Raw genomic sequence first — 13426 nt, forward strand, 5'->3', positions numbered from 1 at the left:
CACTGGACATTCAATACCATTCATCCCTTCACCCTTCTCCGTCCACGGCTCCTGCCTTGCCTGGCTGATCCTCCTGCAAGAGAGCTATACGGGCAATGCCACCTCCAGCGGAACTGCAGCACATTCTTCTCATGGGGCCGGGCGAAACAAGACAAAGACACACTTCTGCCCGCTGACCCCCAGCGACTCGATCCAAATGGACATCCCGGCCAAGGAACGAATCGAAATGCAGGTGTTCAACAATCCAACCAGACCCACCTTCTCCTATCTGCGGAAACGAACGGCTGCCACTCTGACTGTGGCCCTGTCGGTCATCAACGTCACAGGCCACATGTGTGTAGAAGGACTTGGGACACAGCTGGTGGGTCGCAGCGCTTGCCGCTTTACCAGCACTCTGGATTCCACGGATCCACCTTCCTTTGTGTCATCCCCAAACATGTATTTCATCTGCGGCACGAAGGCCTACACCTGGCTCCCCAAAGGCTGGGGGGGCACTTGCTACATCTCCTTCGTCCTTCCTCCAACTTATGTGGCCCCAGCGAATCACCACAGGCAAAAACGAGCCAAAGACGTTGAGCAAGCCGACTCAACAGGGGCGCAGTTCCTCGATGCTATGAAAGGACTCGTCCCCCTCTGGGGCCCGATGGCAAACAGCCGTGCCATCCGACATTTGACTCAGGCAGTCGAGACAACCATGAACATCACAGCGGGCATCTTTGCCAACAACACTGCCGAGCTCCAAGCGGTCCGTTTGGTGGCTCTTCAGAACCGCCTCGTTCTAGATGTGGTTCTGGCAGACCGTGGAGGAGCATGCCGCATTATTGGGTCCAGCTGTTGTACATACATACCGGACAACTCACCCTCAGTGTACAAAGCCATCGAACATCTTCACAGACTCTCTTCGGAAGTTCACCAAGAGCAAGAAGAATGGTCGCTTGGTGGTTGGTTCTGGGACACCGTCAAAAGCTGGGGCTGGAGACTGCTCACCATTATCCTGATTCCCGTAGTTGTAATATGTGGCCTATGCTTAGGAATTCAATGTTTGCCACCTATGTGTTCTTTATGTGCGAGTTGTATTTTTCCCAAAACTGTGGACATTGGAAGCGAACATATGAGAGCATTGTATGATACCGAAGTTAGGAATTTGATGAAAATTGACATTGAGTAAAGCAAGGTGGCTAGATATGTTGAAAAGGGGGGACTGTTGAAAGTTGGGCTGAAACCGTCAACATTATCGGCGCCCTCTTGCTCTCCTTAAACCTTTTGTGCGCGTAAAACAGCCGCCATTTTGGGCACCATGGCTTCCCTGCTCTCGCCGAGAGCCAGCGCGCCTCTCTCTCCCTCCTAGCTTCGCTGACAACCCCCCTGCCTGCACCTGCCGCGAATCATAAAACCCCTCTTCGGCGCTGCTCTGCCCCAGGCCCTCGTCTTGTTCCCAGCGCAACACCTCCCTTCTTCCCATTTATGATCCCCGGCCCTTTGATGCAAACCCCTTTTCCCCGTGTGCCCGTTTGTCTTCCCCGTTCCCAGGCCGACACCCAGCTCTGCCGATACCAATCCCTTGCCCCTCCCCGTACAATAGAAAGCTTCCCTCCTCAAAGGACCCCCGAGATGATCAAAGCCCCCCCCCCCATCCCACGAGATCCGATCGAACCCCACACACTCCGTGAATCGGCAGAATATCCAGCTGCGCGATGATCATCACCTGTTGTGAACGGGGCGGGGACTTCCACTGTAACCTTGCGTGGGAACGGGCTGGGAAGGGGGGGATTCTGAGGATGTCTTTCCGTACATCAAAGTATCGACGAGAATGTGTTACATGCAATAAACGGATAAACGTGTGTATAAGAGGCCAGGCCTCAGGGATGCAGTTAGAGCACCTCAGAACGATACCTTCTGTCCGTTTCGTTGTGTTCTCCTCCGGAGAAAATAAAAACCTTGTTTCCTGCCTTCCAGACTCCAGCGCCTGCCTCTTCAATAGTTTAACTTCTTTGTGGGTTCAAGAGGCGACACCGCCGGGCAATACTTAAGGATCTTATATTCTGGTTGGTAGTGCCCCCCCAATTATTTTCAACAAGCTGATGCTTTAAATAAACCTTCTGTAGTTGACAAATTTTACAGCGACCTATTATCACTTCTAATAATAATAATGAGTCTCCGTATATACTTGTAGAAATGCTTAAGTGCCATAAGCATGCTAAGGTCTCTCTCTTTCTCTCTGTCTATTTCACTGTGTATTTTGCACCGATCATGAGGCAAAAGCAATTACAACTTCTTTGTCAGAGCAACCAATTTGAGTTAGAACTGCACTTAATTCTTTGTTCATTACTGAGTCTGCTTTGGAATTGTAGCCTTGAAATAATAGGCTCTTATTAATCACTATTTTAATGTAATTGAAGGACCATTGACAGTCATCTTAGCACTTATATTTGGTTTTGTTCTTCAAAACTGCTTCAAGAAAACGTTTTTCTCTGAAACAAATGCTAACAAATTTAGAGTAGAATTCTGCCATCTTTAAAATGTCCTGAAATCATCTGTGGACTGTAATGTCAGAAAGTTGTTGATTGCTTCTACTAATCTTTCCTTAGACCTAATCTTTACATGTACTAAGTATGTAATCTCTCCCTATTTGAACCTGCTGACCTACACAGTTAAACCTTTATTTTCTTTCCAGGCTGCTCTTCTCATTGCACAACTAGTCATGTTGTTCCTTCTTGCTTTACCTACCACTAGTACATCATCTTGAAAATAGATGACCCTAGGCATGTTTCTAAATAGTTCCCTCGAAAACCTGTGGAAAAGAACAGCTGCCATTGCCATGCCAAATGCCATATGTTAGATTTGAAAACAACTAAACGGCCTTCTAAATGCTGTTAGAGATTTACTGTCAGGAAGCTAACTCACCTGGTGATAAGCAGATGAAAGATCTTGTCCAAAAAGCCACTTAAAAGCTGATCATTATTATTATTATATATTTTATAAAGCGCTTGGTTACACCAGCAGGTGTGTCCCCGCGCTGGTTGCTGCATTTGCTTCCATTGGCGTCTGGGTCTGATTGTGAAGGAATCCTACTTCGAGCACTGAGGTTTGGGGAACAGGGCTGTTTAAAGCTCTCTACGGAATGTAAGCTCCGATGTTTCCAAGCGCAGCCTTTCTGGCAGCTTGTTCCATAACCTAGCAGTCATGGCTCTAAAAGATTTTCCACCCATTCGAGCTCTTTTTACCTTCGGGACCTGCACCTGCCCCGTGCCACAGGATCTTAACTGGCGGGTGGGCTCGTACCGCTTAAGATAGTTATGCAGGTACCTAGGGCCTCTCCCATGGAGGATACGATGTCCTATACAGAGGGCCTTAAAGGTCACCCGTTCCCTAATAGGGAGCCAATGAAGGGTCCTCAAAGCTTTTTGTGATGATGCCCTTCTAGGTAGTTGTAGGATCAAACGGGCCGCCGTATTTTGTATACGTTGCAGTCTCGCGAAGCATTTTTCGCTGGCCCCTAGATATAGTACATTTCCATAGTCCAGCCAGGATGTTATCAGGGCATGGACTAGGGTCTGGCTTACCGGCATTGGCATGAGGTCCAGTGTTTTCCTAAGGACCCGTAGTGTACCAAAACAAGTGCCTGCCACTTGTTTGGTCTGGTGGTCGAAGGATACATTTTTATCTAGCCAAACTCCTAGGTTTTTCACTAGATTGCTGGGTGTGGGCAATTCACCCAGCTCGTCCGGCCACCATGCTGAGGTCAACACTGATGGAGATTTACCTACGATTAGTACCTCCGTCTTATTTCCGTTAAGACGGAGGCAGTTGTCCGCCATCCACTTGGCCAGCTCCTGCAAGCAGCTTGCGAAATTTGCCGCACAAAGCTCCTCTGGTTGCGTCAGCGTCACAATCAGTTGCGTGTCAATAGTGTTATTATTTAACCACCTGAGATTTACAGAGAGCCTTAACCTCCCATTTGCCGTTGTGCCACCACCAATGGTGAAATCTAATCACAGGGTTTAATTGGCTCTGTAATATTGACATCCTGTAATTTCTTGAGTTCTGTTTTCACCTCATCTACCACAATGAGTTATATCTTTCTAACTGTGTATTCTGGGATTAGCATCAACTTTCAAAATTATGTTATGCACATATTTTTTTCAGGTTAGCAATTTGTTCCTCCAAAGCCCTTGGGATTTTTCCTACTACCCATTTTCTAGTATTTTCACTCTCATATGTCACCAGCACTTGCTCAGCACTGTTTGGATCAAACATGATGTGCAAAGCTCTTTGGTCCATCCACCCGAAAACTGGTGCACCTTTGTTAGCTATCTGGAATTTTCAAATTGGTTTCAGCTCTGAATTTTGAATACTAAGGACTTGTACCCTAACCTTTGTATGCAATCTCCAGAACAACTTTCAGGATTAATATACTCTGATTTGTTTCCCATCCTAATTTGTTCACAATCCTCCCAAATATACTATGCCACAATCATATATGGGGTCCCTCAATCAGCAGTGATTTGTAAAGGTATTCCCCAATTTATCATCCAACACAGTTTTGTTGTAACTACATTCCTCTTCATTTACATTTAAAATAACATCGTTTTCGAGAATAAGTACACTACTTTTCAATTCACTGTCACTTTCAAAAGCACACATATTTGCCGCATTATTTATTTATTTATTTGAGCAATTTTTAGAGTGCGCAAATACCTCAACGGTGTCTCGGCGCTGAGTTGCAGAACTTCCAATGGGTCAAGGGAGTAATCAGGCTGAGAACAACCATGTCTTTAGTTGTTTCCTGAAGTTGAGGAGTGTGGGCGCGGTTTTGATGTGGAGGGGGAGCGTGTTCCACAACCTGGCTGTAGCAACAGAAAAGCGTTTGTCTCCCCAACTAGCTCTTCGTGTTCGGGGAACTTTGAGTAGGTGAGCTGTGGATGAGCGTAGAGTTCTGAGGTGTTCGAGTGGCTGAAACGCTTGTTTTAGAAATAGAGGGCCTTGGTTGTGGATAGCTTTGTATGCTATACAAAGAGCCTTGAATTTAATTCTACTTCTCACTGGTAACCAGTGCAGTTGTTTGATGTAAGTGGAAGTAGGTGCAAACTTAGGGATGGAAAGCAGTGTCCTGGCTGCAACATTTTGCACCGTCTGCAGTCTGTTAAGAACCCTCTGTTGTGCGTTCAGTAGGAGGGCATTACAATAGTCTATTTTTGAAAAGACTAGTGTACTGACTAAGGTTTTGCCTGCTGATGCGGGAGATAAGGAATTAATTTTTTAATCTTTTTTAGAGTATAAAAAGAGGAGGAAACCACTGCATTAGCATGATGTTGGAAGGACATCTTTGTATCAAAGATAACGCCTAGGTTTCGTACCTTGCTCACAGGTTCTGGAGGTTGTCCCATTTGAGCAGGCCACCATTGCGGAGACCATGTGGGATACAGCCTCCCGAATGTCATCACTTCTGTTTTATCAGAATTCAGTTTTAAACAGTTGGATGACATCCAGGAGCTTATTGCCTTCATTCCATTTTGGAAATTGGCTGCTACAGAGGCGCCGTCATTGTATACGGACAACACTAGTTGAGTGTCGTCAGCATATGTCGTCAGTGAGATTCCATGAGATTTTATGACCCTCGCCAAGTCCGACACATATATATTAAAAAGTGTCGGGCTTAGCGAGGATCCCTGCGGTACTCCACAGGGTAGGGAGAACGTCTGGGAGGTATAATTGCCCATCTTCACTGTTTGTGGACGGTTGGATAGGAATGAGGCAAGAAGGTCTTTAGCCCTGTCCTTTATTCCTATGTCCGCGACACGGTCGATCAGAGTGACGTGATCGACCGTGTCGAATGCTGCGGAGAGATCTAGGAGTATCAGAATTGCTGAACCTCCATTGTCCATAGTGGACCTAATCTCATCCGCGGCTTTTAGGAGCGCAGTCTCTGTTCCGTGGCCCTGTCGAAACCCAAATTGGGTATCGTCCAACAAGTTGTTGTTATGTATGTAGGTTGACAGCTGGATGTTCATGATTTTTTCGAAAATCTTAGCAGGGAACGGGAGACATGCGATGGGCCTGTAGCTGGCAGGAAGGAGGGGGTCTAAAGTAGGTTTTTTTAAGAGAGGTTTGATGGTAGCCTCCTTCCATACAGAAGGGTAGACGCCCGTGGCAAACATTGCATTGCAGATTGAGGATAGTGACGGTGCAATGGCTTCAGAGATAAGATTGCAAACGCCCGGAGGACAAGGATCGAATGGTGAGCCAGATTTGGTTTGGGCTATTAAGGGTTGGACAAGTTCCTGCGTGGTGGCCTGAAAGGCTGGAAAAACTGGATCAGTTTCAGTGGTCTCTTGCCGAGTGAAGGTGAGTGATGGATCGGGAGAGAAGGTAGTGAAGATAGTTCTAACTTTGTCTTCGAAAAAGTTGGCCAAGGCATCTGTGAGAGCCTGTGATCCTTCTGGGCGAGGAGCAAGGGGGTTGGATAGGTAGTTAACTACCTGAAATAGTTTGCCTGTACTATTTTTAGCCTGATTGATTTGGTTGGTATAGTAGATGGTTTTCTCCGCTGTTATAAGTTTTTTGTAATGAGATAGAGCATTTTTGTATATGATATTTTCACCAGGAGTGAAATGGCGACGCCACTGCCTTTCTAGGTTCCTGCAGTATTGTCTCTGCAGTCGGAGAGGCTCGGTGAACCAGGGAGCCGATGGAATCTTCCTATTTCTGTGAGAGATTTTGCTGGGTGCTAGCACATTGCAGGCTGTCTTTAGTTTGTTAAGGTAAGAATCGGAGGCTATCACGGGATTTTGTTCATTCGGCGTGTGGCTATCTCGCATTGTTTGTGCGAGAAGGTCCAGATTTATGTTTTTCCAATCTCTGAAATTCATGGGTATAGATGGAGTGGACAGAGGGTTGTTGGAGATTGTCGGAATGGAAAAACATACGGCCGCGTGATCTGTCCAGACTAGAGGGATGACCTTGGTGATGGCAATCTGTAAGTTACTGGTAAATAGTCCGTCCAGAGTGTGTCCTGCTTTATGTGTGGGCTCTTTAACTAATTGAGGAAGACCAGCTGCCTCTAGATCGTTGATTAGGGTGACAGTATCCGGATCATCTGCGACTTCAAGATGGAAATTGAAGTCCCCCAAGATGGTGAAATGGGGTGATCCTACTGAGACCTCAATGATGGTGTCTAGGGACAAAAGGAATTTGGATCTAGGTCCTGGAGGGCGGTAGATTAAAATGCCTTTAAATGATGATCTATTTGAGAGGGTTACGTTAAAGAGGAGTGCCTCGCACTCGACGTCCTTTAACTCTGTAGTGGCAATTTTAAATTGATCTTTATATATGATAGCTATACCACCTCCTTTCCTTTTTGGTCTGTCAAGCTTGTGGACACAATAGTTGCTGGGTGTAGCCTCTTTGAAATCAGGACCAGAAGATTCGTCTCCCCAAGTCTCAGTAACAAATAATATGTCTAGACTCTGTGAGTCAATGAAATCAGCGATTTCGTATTTATGTTTTGGCAGAGACCGTACATTTATTAATGCTGCTGATACCTGTGGGCGAGAGGTTGTGGTGGAAACAGGAATGTTTTGGGTGCACATGGGACAGTTGAGTGGTTGTATATCGAGATTGGTATAGATAAAGTTAGGCCGAATGTGAACTTCCTCTAAACTCGATCTGATGCTTAGAAGTTGAGCAGCGGTATAAGTCAGTAACACCGAGTTGTGAGTGCGCCCGGGAAGGGGTGATATAGGGGGGGTGGCCCTAGGCCCGTCCTCGGCGCGGACGAGCGCAGACGAGCTTGCCTTTTGCGCGCCTTCGGCGCGCAATCGTCGCGCCCGCTGCGCTCGTCCGCTGCGCTTCCGGTGAATGCACATGTTTATAGGAGGGGATGAGGCGGTAGGGCGGGGAGGGGGGCGTGGCCTCGTAAGTGGGCGTGTCCCTTGCCTTAGCGAGGAGAATGGCGGTGATATTGTCAGGAGAATTCCCTTTACAGCGCTTAATCCGCTGTGAAACAAAGAGCCCTGCCCAAGAGTGTCTGGTGCCAGGAAGCGAGTAAGTGAAGTTTTAAAAAGCAGTTCAGTGATCTTAAAAATCGATAGCACAACAATTCTACTCCCGGCTGAGCCTCAGGAGGTTCCACAATTAATCAAGCGTCGCTTGTATTCAGCGCGCTTTATACCTGTAGCGGGGGGGGCGTGGCCTCGTAAGTGGGCGTGTCCCTTGCCTTAGCGAGGAGAATGGCGGTGATATTGTCAGGAGAATTCCCTTTACAGCGCTTAATCCGCTGTGAAACAAAGAGCCCTGCCCAAGAGTGTCTGGTGCCAGGAAGCGAGTAAGTGAAGTTTTAAAAAGCAGTTCAGTGATCTTAAAAATCGATAGCACAACAATTCTACTCCCGGCTGAGCCTCAGGAGGTTCCACAATTAATCAAGCGTCGCTTGTATTCAGCGCGCTTTATACCTGTAGCGGGGGGCGTGGCCTCGTAAGTGGGCGTGTCCCTTGCCTTAGCGAGGAGAATGGCGGTGATATTGTCAGGAGAGTTCCCTTTACAGCGCTTAATCCGCTGTGAAACAAAGAGCCCTGCCTAAGAGTGTCTGGTGCCAGGAAGCGAGTAAGTGAAGTTTTAAAAAGCAGTTCAGTGATCTTAAAAATCGATAGCACAACAATTCTACTCCCGGCTGAGCCTCAGGAGGTTCCACAATTAATCAAGCGTCGCTTGTATTCAGCGCGCTTTATACCTGTAGCGGGGGGGGCGTGGCCTCGTAAGTGGGCGTGTCCCTTGCCTTAGCGAGGAGAATGGCGGTGATATTGTCAGGAGAATTCCCTTTACAGCGCTTAATCCGCTGTGAAACAAAGAGCCCTGCCCAAGAGTGTCTGGTGCCAGGAAGCGAGTAAGTGAAGTTTTAAAAAGCAGTTCAGTGATCTTAAAAATCGATAGCACAACAATTCTACTCCCGGCTGAGCCTCAGGAGGTTCCACAATTAATCAAGCGTCGCTTGTATTCAGCGCGCTTTATACCTGTAGCGGGGGGGGCGTGGCCTCGTAAGTGGGCGTGTCCCTTGCCTTAGCGAGGAGAATGGCGGTGATATTGTCAGGAGAATTCCCTTTACAGCGCTTAATCCGCTGTGAAACAAAGAGCCCTGCCCAAGAGTGTCTGGTGCCAGGAAGCGAGTAAGTGAAGTTTTAAAAAGCAGTTCAGTGATCTTAAAAATCGATAGCACAACAATTCTACTCCCGGCTGAGCCTCAGGAGGTTCCACAATTAATCAAGCGTCGCTTGTATTCAGCGCGCTTTATACCTGTAGCGGGGGGGGCGTGGCCTCGTAAGTGGGCGTGTCCCTTGCCTTAGCGAGGAGAATGGCGGTGATATTGTCAGGAGAGTTCCCTTTACAGCGCTTAATCCGCTGTGAAACAAAGAGCCCTGCCTAAGAGTGTCTGGTGCCAGGAAGCGAGTAAGTGAAGTTTTAAAAAGCAGTTCAGTGATCTTAAAAATCGATAGCACAACAATTCTACTCCCGGCTGAGCCTCAGGAGGTTCCACAATTAATCAAGCGTCGCTTGTATTCAGCGCGCTTTATACCTGTAGCGGGGGGGGCGTGGCCTCGTAAGTGGGCGTGTCCCTTGCCTTAGCGAGGAGAATGGCGGTGATATTGTCAGGAGAATTCCCTTTACAGCGCTTAATCCGCTGTGAAACAAAGAGCCCTGCCCAAGAGTGTCTGGTGCCAGGAAGCGAGTAAGTGAAGTTTTAAAAAGCAGTTCAGTGATCTTAAAAATCGATAGCACAACAATTCTACTCCCGGCTGAGCCTCAGGAGGTTCCACAATTAATCAAGCGTCGCTTGTATTCAGCGCGCTTTATACCTGTAGCGGGGGGGGCGTGGCCTCGTAAGTGGGCGTGTCCCTTGCCTTAGCGAGGAGAATGGCGGTGATATTGTCAGGAGAATTCCCTTTACAGCGCTTAATCCGCTGTGAAACAAAGAGCCATGCCCAAGAGTGTCTGGTGCCAGGAAGCGAGTAAGTGAAGTTTTAAAAAGCAGTTCAGTGATCTTAATTATTATTTTATATTATACAATACATGATAGCTTTTTTCCTCTTCTTGCATTGCCAAAGATACCACATTCTAAACATTTGGAATTTCGAGCAGGGCATCTCATAAATTGAGCAGTGTTGAGTTCTACCACACCTATAGCATATGCTGCTCATATCCTTTGCTTATTGTTGCACTTCTTTAGCCTTATCTTTGATAAACTTCTACGCTGCTTTGATTTCAGATATTTTGTTCACTGTCTCCCACTTTAATTTCAGTGCTCAGTGTAGCCTTGGCACATCAATTGATAGTCCTGCTTTTTTTTAACAATCACAATATTGTCCTTAAGGGGCAAGTCTCACCAATCCAAAGTTTCTCCTGCACCTCTTGATTGCATGTGTTCATTAATATTTGGTCCTGTATGGAGGCCCAGATTTACTAAGCCCTTGCCTTGCATCACACAAGGTGACGCACGGCAAGGCAAGGGCTAAAGTGATATTTACTAATCCAAACAAAGTAACCTTCTGTGGCTCTGCTTGTGGTTTAGTAAATCAAGCATAACGTAAAGCAGTGGAAATCGCGGCCTTGCATTACTCTGCGTTAGGAAGGCGTTCCATGGATGGAGTGTGGGCCTTCCCACCCATCCACCCATGGATTCTGGTACATTCCCATATATACTACGGGAAGTAAATTTGGGAATGCATCAAAATGCTATTCCATCCCAACAGAGCCATAATGAAGAGAACTGTTTATTTCTTTTGGTTATTTACTCTTTCGCCGCATCGCCCACTCAGCGATGAGGCGAGCGCAAGGTAAGTGGTTTTATTTATTTTTTCTTTTACTTTCCCTATCCTGTTGTCTGTCCACTTTAATAGCACCACCTACCCAGCCCCTCCGCTGTTACCGGTGCCGGCTGGGCCTGGTTAAAGTTCTGTGGTTTACCAACCTTTGTCAACTGTGAGCTTTTCTGGCTTGCAGACAAGCAAATGACTAGAGCATTGTGTGGCCGTGCACCCAGTGCAGTTGACCTGGTCCCAAGGTTGAGATGTACTGTTTCCATAGTTAGCAGGACAGTTTTGTGTTTTCAGTATGCTTCCTGTGTGTGCTGGACATTCATCTGCTGGCTGGGGGTGTTGGAGATGATTTGCTTGTCTCTCAGTGAATACACTGACTATGGGCATGTTGATGGGATGTAGCATCTGTGTCTCCCACGTCTCTTTGGTGGTTCTGCGTGGATACTGATGATTTGGCTCCCAGCACGGGGAGTTTTGATTGTGATAATTCCTTGTAATTGTTTTACCAACTGGATTAGAGCCATGTCAACTAAGTAGTTTATGGACCTTCCCAAATCAACATGGCTACTATTACTTCCTATGATATCCCCTTCCATCTTCCAACCTCTTTCTATTTATGAAGCTCTGGATGCGATTCAGTGTACCGTAACATTGCTCCATGTTGGTTAATCACTCAGATCCTCCTCGAACTAATTTGTTCCTGCTACCTCTGCTGCTCCTGTTGCCTTTCTTGATCCACTAACTTCTAGTTTATTTTTCTGCTCTCAGCTTTTCTTCTGGGAACTGAAGCTTTCTCCAGTCTGCTTTCTCTCTCACTTGCTTCAGGGTCAACTTTTCATTCTGGAACAAAGAGCGAATGAAAACAGTAGAAGGCAATTTCTTGGAACAAAGCGGAAAAAATACAACTTTAACTTAAAGCATTCAGACAAATTTCCAGATTTACAATTTCTTGTAAATCTGGAAACGTGTCTGGTTCCATGGGTGTTGCGTGGGAACACTCACAGCAACACCGATGGAACACCCCTTTCACGCAAAGTGTTGTGTGTAAAGCTGCCGTATTTACAACGACAGGGAAAGTCACACAGGGTGGCTTTTCCTGTCCTTGTAAATATGGGGCAGAAAAATGTGCTGCCAGATCAACATAAAAAGTGACGCACTGGCAGCGCAAGGGGCTTGTAAATCTGCCCCTGTCTGTTTTAGTACTCACCTGATGTGCTTTCGGTAGGGAATGAAATTATATCCAAGAGGAAGGAATGGGCTAAAAATACTAATAAGAAATTCCTTGACTTTAGGTGGAGGACTCACTACACGTATTAGGTATGGGTCAAGCAAGGCAAAACTCAAACTATTGAACATCACAACTAAGTCATTGAGACAGTAACACCGGCTCAGCTTTTTTTTCACTTGACTGAAGGTTGATAAAACATTTTGATTTAATGAGTATTGTTGTACGGTTTACTTTGTGGTGTCCTGTATTCAAATGTTTTTTTACTTCCTAGCCCTAGTTTAAGACCGATGCTGTTGCGTCGTAGTTGACAGAGCCATTGGAGCTGCGCTGGAGCAGTTGCTCATTGCAGTGGGAGTTGCCAAAGCCGACCTGCGGCTCTCCCCCTTCACACCTGCAACCCTCCTCCTGGTTCCTCATTGCTCCCTGGCCACCTGGCCAGATGCAGTGCCCCCGGGCAAGGGCTGTTCTCCAGCAAGCCTGCCGAGTCACGTTGCGGGGGCGGTTTTTCTCGATCTGTAAATATGTAAATCATACGTTCTTATATAGCGCCTTTCACCGTAAGGTCTCAAGGCGCTTGCTTTGGGAACCCGACCTGGCTTTTCCCTATGAGAATACCCCTACTGAGCATCCCCAAGGTGAAAGCCAGGCATCCCATCGCGGTGGGGCCGTTGTGGAGACTAAGCAAGCTATTGCCCAGAGTTGCAGAGTGTGAACCCATGATTTGAGTAGGCGCCGAGGCGAGAATTATCGAGTGAGTGGGCATTTTTGAGCTCAAGACCCTGCCGCGTCGGGAATTGAACCCTGGTCCCGGGTCTGACCTCTGCGTCCGGGTCTGCCTTCTCTAACCGGTGAGCCACACTGTCAGCTCAGCTCTGCTCTGCACGGCCATTTTAACCCGTGGACCTGCATGCCACAGTCACCAGGAGATAAGGCGGTGAGCTGTGAGCGGGAGAGAGAACGTTGGGAACAGCAGCCTGAGCACAGTGACCGGGCTGATAGCAAAAGAGCAATCTAGTGCGGCCGCCATTAGGGCTTCTGCGGCTAGAGAAGGAGATAGCGGTGAGTGGCGAATGTGGCCACTTTAGGCTGTGGTGTGGCTTGCTGACCCACTTCTCCCTGTTTGAGGTTGCTCTCCTGCGGTGTTCCCCAGATCCCGCAGCAGCTCCACCAGAGTCCAGGTGGAAAAGGAGACCTATCTACAGAAGGGTTGCACCATAGAATACTCGGATTTAGTGGCAATAAGGGAGGAACAACTTCGAGTTAACCTTGTATCCTGATTGATTACAATCAGCGTCCGCAGGTCGCAGGCCAGCTGGAAGGAGCATTACCTGCTTATAAACTGCTTACACACTGCCTTGCTCAGTCAACTTGCCAGAATACAAACATATAA

The sequence above is a fragment of the Lissotriton helveticus genome, chromosome 3_1 (genome assembly GCF_964261635.1).
Source record: "Lissotriton helveticus chromosome 3_1, aLisHel1.1, whole genome shotgun sequence".
Classification (NCBI taxonomy): domain Eukaryota; kingdom Metazoa; phylum Chordata; class Amphibia; order Caudata; family Salamandridae; genus Lissotriton; species Lissotriton helveticus.